Consider the following 9,564-nt stretch of genomic DNA (forward strand, 5'->3'; position numbering starts at 1 on the left):
ACGCTGTACACGATGATAACAACTTCAGGGTCTCCCCACCGCACGGAGGCCCCGGGGCCCCTGACGAGGCCCAGCATCCCAGTTTGACCCAACTTTTCGTTGGGAGTTCCTCACAAGTCAGCTTTCACCTGTAAATACAATACACGTGTACACGATGATAACAACCGGGGGCTCCCCACCCACACGGAGGCCCCGGGGCCCTGACGAGGCCCAGCATCCCAGTTTGACCCCACTTTTCGTTTGGGAGTTCCTCACAAGTCAGCTTTCACCTGTAAATACAATACACGCACACGATGATAACAACTTCAGGGTCTCCCCCACCCACACGGAGGCCCCGGGGCCCTGACGAGGCCCAGCATCCCAGTTTGACCCCACTTTTCCTTGGGAGTTCCTCACAAGTCAGCTTTCACCTGTAAATACAATACACGTGTACACGATGTTAACAACTTCGAGGGTCTCCCCACCCGGCACGCGGAGGCCCCCGGGGCCCCTGACGAGGCCCAGCATCCCAGTTTGACCCCACTTTTCGTTGGGAGTTCCTCACAAGTCAGCTTTCACCTGTAAATACAATACACGCGTGTACACGATGTTAACAACTTCGAGGGTCTCCCCACCCGCACGGGAGCCCGGGGCCCCTGACGAGGCCCAGCATCCCAGTTTGACCCCACTTTTCGTTGGGAGTTCCTCACAAGTCAGCTTTCACCTGTAAATACAATACACGCGCTGTACACGATGTTAACAACTTCGAGGGTCTCCCCACCCGCACGGAGGCCCCGGGGCCCTGACGAGGCCCAGCATCCCAGTTTGACCCCACTTTTCGTTGGGAGTTCCTCACAAGTCAGCTTTCACCTGTAAATACAATACACGCTGCAGCCTACGATGATAACAACTGGGGGCTCCCCCCACCCGCACGGAGCCCCGGGGCCCCTGACGAGGCCCAGCATCCCAGTTTGACCCCACTTTTCCTTGGGAGTTCCTCACAAGTCAGCTTTCACCTGTAAATACAATACACGCGTGTACACGATGTTAACAACTTCAGGGTCTCCCCCACCCGCACGGAGCCCCGGGGCCCCTGACGAGGCCCAGCATCCCAGTTTGACCCCACTTTTTTCGTTGGGAGTTCCTCACAAGTCAGCTTTCACCTGTAAATACAATACACGCTTACACGATGATAACAACTCGGGGGTCTCCCCACCACGCGACGAGGCCCCCGGGGCCCCTGGGAGGCCCAGCATCCCAGTTTGACCCAACTTTTCGTTGGGAGTTCCTCACAAGTCAGCTTTCAACTGTAAAGACAATACACGCTATATACGATGATAACAACTTCGAGGGGTCTTCCCCACCCGCACGGGAGGCCCCCGGGCCCTCACGGTGGCCCAGCATCCCAGTTTGAACCCAACTTCTCATTGGGGGTCCCTCACAAGTTAACTTTGACCTGTATATATAATACATATGTGTAAACGATAATAATAACTTCAAGGTGCTCCCCCAACCGCACGGACATGACCGACTAAACCAAACTTCTCCGTGTGGGTCATTAGATTACATTACATTACATGTCATTTAGCTGACACTTTTATCCAAAGTGATGTACAATTGCCATATATACATAGGCGTTTGACCTATGATTAAAATATATATATATATATATATATATATATATATATATATATATATATATATATATATGGACCCCAACGCCTCGGGAGCAACTAGGGGTTGAGTGTCTGTGCTCATGGTCTATCCACTGCGCCATCACCACCCAGGGGGTCCCTCCAATAATAACTCGGGGGCCCGTGATGGGGCCCCCAATGGGGCCCAACATGTCCGAATGCACCCAACTTCATGGTGTGGGTCCCTCCAATAATAACTTCAAGGGCCCCCAGGGGCCCCCGACGGGGCCCAACATGTCCGAATGCACCCAACTTCACGGTGTGGGTCCCTTCAAATAACAACTTCAAGGGCCCCCCAACACCGCACGGATGCCCCCAGGGGCTGCTTATGAGGCCCATCGTCCCAGTTTGAACCCAAGTTCTCATTTGGGGTCCCTCAGAAGTTAACTTTCACCTGTATATAATCTCATATGAAACTAAATCCAGAGTTAAATGCGCGTGTGTTCTTGAGGCGGTGATACCCGCGGCACCGCGGACTCCATCCAACGTGTCTGTGGGTTTCGTCCACTACTACAACTTTAAGTTCTTCCGCCCTCTACAATATTCCTCTCTGCCGTCCTGGGGCCTTCCTCGGGGGTGAGCCTCGCAGATATTGATGCAGGCACCAACACTGAGTATTTTGGCTCGTACGGTGAGAACGGGCATGGTTACGGGCCCCTGGGGGCCTCCTTTGAGGCCCCACTTGTCCCAATGGGGCCCAGACTTGCAGAAAGAAGATGGCTGGCTTGACCAATATTTCTTTGCTGTTGTGGGGGCTTCCTTGGTGGGGGAGCCTTGAAGCTAGAATTGAAGGGACTCACACCGAGTAGTTGGGCTCATACTTGCAGAAAGAAGATGGCTGGCTTGACCAATATTTCTTTGCTGTTGTGGGGGCTTCCTTGGTGGGGGAGCCTTGAAGCTATTATTGAAGGGACTCACACAGAGGAGTTGGGCTCATACGGTGAGTATAGTTGTCATTGTGGGCCCCTGGGGGCCTCCAATGGGTCCCAACTTGTCCCAATGGGGCCCAGCTTTGCCAGACGGGCCCAACTTGGAGCTGTGGGTCCCTAACGTTCCCAACTGGACACAAGTTGTGCCAATGGTACCCAAGGTGTCCCACTGGGGCCCAGCTTTGCCAAATGGGCCCAAGTTGGAGGTATGAGGCCCTAACTCACTATCCACGATGGGTCCCAACTTGGCCCAATGGGACCATACTTAGCTCAGCTCGTCCCGATGGATCACAACGGTGCCCAACTTGGCCCATCGAGGCCTAACTAGGCCTAACGAGACCCAGGCTTTGGCCCATTGGACCCAATGGGACCCAATAGGACCCAATGTGGCTGAAGTTTCTTGGCCCAGTGGGTCTCAACTTGGTCCAATGTGTCCCTGCTGTGTCCAATGGGGCCCAATGGGACCCGAGTTAACCCACCGATGCCCAATTATCTGTCCTCGATGGGGTCCAAGTCATCTCAATGTGACCCAGCTTGTCACAATGGGGCCCAATGGGGCCCAGGCTGTCACAGTGGGACCCAGCTTGTTACAGTGGGACCCAATGGGTCCCAACTTGTCCCAATGGGACCCAGCCTGTCACAATGGGGCCCAGTGGGACCCAACATAAGCCAGTGATTCCCCTTTTATCTTGACTCAGTGGGTTCCAACTTGTCCCAATGGGGCCCAATGGGACCCAGCTTGTTACAATGGGACCCAATGGGGCCCAGCGTGTCACAATGGGGCCCAATGGGACCCAGGTTTGCCCAATTGGATCAGAATTGGCCCAAATAAACACATTCATGCCCAATTAACTGGACTCAATGGGTTCCAACTTGTTCCAATGTGACCCAGCTTGTTACAATGGGGCCCAATGGGGCCCAGCTTGTTACAATGGGACCCAATGGGGCCCAGTGGGTCACAATGGGGCCCAATGGGGCCCAGCTTGTCCCAATGGGGCCCAGTGGGACCCAACATGAGCCAGTGATTCCCTTTATTCTTGACTCAGTGGGTTCCAACTTGTCCCAATGGGGCCCAATGGGGCCCAGCTTGTTACAATGGGGCCCAATGGGGCCCAGCTGTGTTACAATGGCACCCAATGGGACCCAGGTTTGCCCATTTGGATCAGAATTGGCCCAAATAAACACATTCATGCCCAATTAACTGCACTCAATGGGTTCCAACTTGTTCCAATGTGACCCAGCTTGTTACAATGGGGCCCAATGGGGCCCAGCTTGTTACAATGGGACCCAATGGGGCCCAGTGGGTCACAATGGGGCCCAATGGGGCCCAGCTTGTCCCAATGGGGCCCAGTGGGACCCAACATGAGCCAGTGATTCCCCTTTTATCTTGACTCAGTGGGTTCCAACTTGTCCCAATGGGGCCCAATGGGGCCCAGCCATTGTTAAATTGGGGCCCAATTGGGCCCAGCTTGTTACAATGGCACCCAATGGGACCCAGGTTTGCCCATTTGGATCTGAATTGGCCCAAATAAACACATTCATGCCCAATTAACTGCACTCAATGGGTTCCAACTTGTTCCAATGTGACCCAGCTCTACCCAATGGGGCCCAATGGGGCCCAGCTTGTTACAATGGGACCCAATGGGACCTAACTTGGGCCAATGGGATCCAAAAGAGGCCCAAGTCAACACATGTATGCCCAATTAACTGTACTGAATGTGCTTCAATTTGTTCCAATCTTGACCCATGGGACCCAGCTTATCTCAATGGAAGCCCAATGGGGCCCAACTTTGCTAAAATAAGTTGGGTTTAAGGCCCAACATGGTTTTTCTGCATAAGTTGAAGAATCATTTCTCGGTATCCGAAATCAAACCCCACCATCGTATTGGGCGTGGCCTGACACGTTTTTTGGGTCATGACCCGAGATGTCTGTATTGACCCAACATCACCATGTTCTACTTGTGTGATAAGGACTCGCACCGACATGTTGGCTTTATATGGCGAAGTTGGATCAAAAGGGAACACTCCTATGTCAGGGACTCACACGGAGATGTTGTCCGAAGAAGTCGGCAGACGACAAAACACAGGCGCCCTTTCTCTTTTCCGAGGTACTCGCAAAAAATCGACTTTTTCCAGGAAGGTCATATTTGGAATTTTTTTTTTCTAAAATATTTAGAAAAATACACAAAGCTCGGAGCTGTCCTTGAAATAATTTTAGGACGTCGGGAAAGGTGTTAAAAAATCAAAAATTAAAAACACCCATTTTCAGCCCTCAATCTCCTACTATAGTAGCTGCCGGACCCTGCTTAGGGTTAGGGTTAGGTTAGGGTTAGGGTTAGGGGTTAGGTTAGGGTTAGGGGTTAGGGTTAGGGTTAGGGTTAGGGTTTTTGTAAGGAAGATGAAAACTCACCATGGAAACCATGGGTATTGAAGTCATCTTAAGCACAAACCAGGCCACATCCACACAAACAGCCGACCCCGTCCCCACAGAGGGACCCCAGTCCACAAACAATTTGGCATCTAATCTCTGTTATGTTAAACTTTAACGAGATGGGAAAAAAAATTCCTCCAAATTTGGTTCAAAGACCCTTGGTTAGAGCTGTAGAGATGGAGGAGGCTTACCATGGAGACCGCATGGGATCAGCCTGGAAAAGGAAATCCAGGCGTACCACGGAGACCACGTGGGGTTGCCCAAAAGCCAAAGTGAAGGCTTACCATGGAGACCACATGGGATTAGCCTAGAAATGGAGATAAAGGCACCACGGAGACCACGTGGGGTAAGCCTGGGAAAGTCAAAAGACAATAAAGATGGACCAAGAGGTCTTTGGTTTGGATTGTGTTGAAAACCAATTGGTTATGGTTAGGCGAAGAAGCACTGGGTTAGGCCAGATTGAAAAACACCAGGTTATGGTTAGGCTAAAGAGCACTTGGTTATGGTTAGATTAAAACATCTTGGGTTATGGTTAGGCTAGAAAGCACTTGGTTATGGTTAGATTAAAAAAGCTTGGGTTATGGTTAGGCTAGAAAGCACTTGGTTATGGTTAGATTAAAAAATCTTGGGTTATGGTTAGGCTAGAAAGCACTTGGTTATGGTTAGATTAAAAAATCTTGGGTTATGTTAGGCTAGAAAGCATTTAGTTATGGTTAGATTAAAAAATCTTAGGTAATGTTAGGCTAAAAACCACTTAATTAAGTTTAGGTCAAGAGCCAAAAAACATTATCTCTGGGTCCTATTCTGATTATGTCCTGCAAAATGACAAACAGTCTTTCACACATTCTTATTAAGATTTAATGCAAATTGTGGGACACATCATCAGCAGTGGACCTCAGAGTCATCAGGTGTTTCGGCCATTATCACTGTACACCTTCATCCGAGGGTGGCCCTCCAGAGGTTGATCAGACCCCGGAGTGTGTCCCATAGCCAATTGGAAACATTTGAGGTTAGTTTTATATTTATTATTTTTATTATTCACAGTCTAGATATAACAATACCTTAGTAAAGTGAAAATGATCAGAAAATCAGATGCATAAAATATAAAAAGCAATATACAATTATCACTTACCACCGGATCCACTTGAACCTCTGAAAATAGAATAAGTTCAAAGCATGTGATCACTTCCTGTGTTCCATACACCGCTCAACTACAGGAGGCACTGTTAGAGTCCAAAAGGACATGAACAGGCTGTGCTGTGCTGTCTTCACCTGCACCAGTCTGCTGTGTCATGGTTTCAACACTAAAAACCTAAAAAGGCCTTAAAGTGCAAAAGGAACACTAGGAAGGAAGCACATGGCAAAATGGATCAATTTGGTGTCGATTAGACATTAGTATGGTGGTGAAAAGTGAGTAGAAAAGGTGAAAAATCACTCCAATCTATTAAGTATGCATCAGTGGGCGTGGCTAAAGCCTTTTATGCTCCAATGGGCTTTTAAAGGGCCAGAAAAGAGTGGAATTATAGGGAATTGAGTTATAAATTCCACTGTATACAATCATGGAGGTCAAGTGGCTGTAGGATGGTGTGGAGCAGTATACAGATAACTTAACAGGCTTTTGTGGGAGCGGTATGAAGCTCAAAAGCTGTAACCATGCCTTACAAGGCCTAAAGGTTTGTGAGGAAACTCAGGTGGGACTATCGTGCCCTCCATTAGCCGTGCATGTCCAAACGCAAAGACAGCCAGCAATGAGTAAATCCTCAAGCTAACAGAGCTATGCTACAGCAGGTAGAGATCAACAAGACCGCAATATGCCACAATGCCACCAAGCATCTGTCACCAGTCCAGGAAAATGCAAAACATTGCTTAATGAGTATGTAAGATCCTCCAACATGACTGTGATGATTGCATTCAGCAAAAATGCTATTTGTAAGGTTGTAATTAGTGCCTGGTGAAAGTGGGTGGAATCCATGGCGGGGACAAGGCCACAAGGCGGCCGCCGTGGTCGGTACGGGCTGGGTAAGGGTTTTTGTAAGGAAGATGAAAACTCACCATGGAAACCATGGGTATTGAAGTCATCTTAAGCACAAACCAGGCCACATCCACACAACCAAGCGACCCCGTCCCCACAGAGGGACCCCAGTCCACAAACAATTTGGCATCTAATCTCTGTTATGTTAAACTTTAACGAGATGGGAAAAAGTGCTTCAAATTTGGTTCAAAGACCCTTGGTTAGAGCTGTAGAGATGGAGGAGGCTTACCATGGAGACCGCATGGGATCAGCCTGGAAAAGGAAATCCAGGCGTACCACGGAGACCACGTGGGGTTGCCCAAAAGCCAAAGTGAAGGCTTACCATGGAGACCACATGGGATTAGCCTAGAAATGGAGATAAAGGCACCACGGAGACCACGTGGGGTAAGCCTGGGAAAGTCAAAAGACAATAAAGATGGACCAAGAGGTCTTTGGTTTGGATTGTGTTGAAAACCAATTGGTTATGGTTAGGCGAAGAAGCACTGGGTTAGGCCAGATTGAAAAACACCAGGTTATGGTTAGGCTAAAGAGCACTTGGTTATGGTTAGATTAAAACATCTTGGGTTATGGTTAGGCTAGAAAGCACTTGGTTATGGTTAGATTAAAAAAGCTTGGGTTATGGTTAGGCTAGAAAGCACTTGGTTATGGTTAGATTAAAAAATCTTGGGTTATGGTTAGGCTAGAAAGCACTTGGTTATGGTTAGATTAAAAAATCTTGGGTTATGTTAGGCTAGAAAGCATTTAGTTATGGTTAGATTAAGGGTTAGGTTAGGTTAGGTTAGGTTAGGGTTAGGGTTAGGTTAGGTTAGGTTAGGTTGGGGTTAGGTTAGGTTAGGTTAGGTTAGGTTAGGGGTTAGGGTTAGGGGTTAGGTTAGGGTTAGGGTTAGGGTTAGGTAGGTTAGGTTAGGGTTAGGTTAGGGTTAGGGTTAGGTTAGGTTAGGGGTTAGGGTTAGGTTAGTAGGTTAGGGTTAGGTTAGGTTAGGGTTAGGGTTAGGTTAAGTGGGTTAGGGAGGTTAGGAGTTAGGGGTTAGTAGGTTAGGTTAGTTAGGGGTTAGGTAGGTTAGGGTTAGGGGTTAGGGTTAGGTTAGGTTAGGGTTAGGTTAGGTTAGGTTAGGGTTAGGTTAGGGGTTAGGAGGTTAGGTTAGGTAGGTTAGGGTTAGGTTAGGGTTAGGGTTAGGTTAGTAGGTTAGGGTTAGGTTAGAGGTTAGGAGTTAGGGGTTAGGTTAGGGGTTAGGGGTTAGGTTAGGGTTAGGTTAGGTTAGGAGGTTAGGGGGTTAGGGTTAGGGGTTAGGGTTAGGGGTTAGGGTTAGGGTTAGGTAGGTTAGGGGTTAGGGTTAGGGGTTAGGGTTAGGTTAGGAAAGGGGTTGTATAGGCCAGGCTAGCCAATCAAAATAAAATAACAATAAAATAAAATAAAATAAAAATAAATAAAATAAATAAATAAAAAAAATATAAATAAATAAATAAAAAAATAAATAAATAAGAAAGAAATAAAAAAGAAATAAAATAAATAAAATAAAATAAAATAATAAAATAAAATAAAGAAATAAAGAAATAAAATAAAAAAAAAAAATAAATAAAGAAAAAAAAAATAAAAAAAAATAAATAAAAAATAAAAAAGAAGAAATAAATAAATAAAATAAAGAAGAAAAAAAAAAGAAAAAAAGAAGAAATAGAAGAAAATAAAGAAATAAATAAATAAAAAAAAAATAAAATAAATAAAGAAAAAGAAATAAAAAAATAAATAAAAAAAATAAAATAAATAAAAAAAAAATAAATAAAAAAAGAAGAAAAAAATAAGAAAGAAATAAATAAAAAGAAGAAATAAAGAAATAAATAAAAGAAAAAGAAATAAAAAATAGGAAGAAGGAATAAAGAAATAAAATAAAATAAAAAATAAAATAAATAAATAGGAAGAAAGAAAAGAAATAAAGAAATAGGAAGAAGAAGGAAGAAAGAAATAGGAAGAAGAAGAAGAAAAGAAAATAAAGAAAAAAATAAAGAAGAAGAAGAAGAAAATAGGAAGAAGAAATAAGGAAGAAATAGGAAGAAGGAAAGGAAGGAAGAAATAGGAAAAAGGAAATAAAGAAATAAGAAGAATAAATAGGAAGAAGAAATAAATAGGAAGAAATAAGAAGAAGAAATAAGAAGAAAGAAGAAGGAAGGAAGAAGAAGGAAGGAATGGAAATAGGAAGGAAGAAAGAAATAAATAGGTTAGGTTGAAGAAATAGGTTGAAAGAAGAAGAAGGGGTTAGGTTAAATAGGTTGAAGGGGTTGAAGAAAGAAGAAGAAAGAAGAAGAAGAAAGAAGAAGGAAGAAGAAGAAGAAATAGGTTAGGTTAAAGAAATAGGTTAGTTAGGTTAGGCTAGGTGAAGAAGAAATAGGTTAGGTTAGGTTGAAAGAAGAAGAAGAAAGAAGAAGGGGTTAGGAAGAAGAAAGGCCAGGCCAGGTTAGGGGCCAGGTTAGGAAGGGGTTAAAGAAGGCTGGAAGAAGAAATAA

This window comes from Perca fluviatilis, unplaced genomic scaffold, assembly GCF_010015445.1.
Source record: "Perca fluviatilis unplaced genomic scaffold, GENO_Pfluv_1.0 PFLUV_unplaced_scaf_3, whole genome shotgun sequence".
Taxonomy (NCBI): domain Eukaryota; kingdom Metazoa; phylum Chordata; class Actinopteri; order Perciformes; family Percidae; genus Perca; species Perca fluviatilis.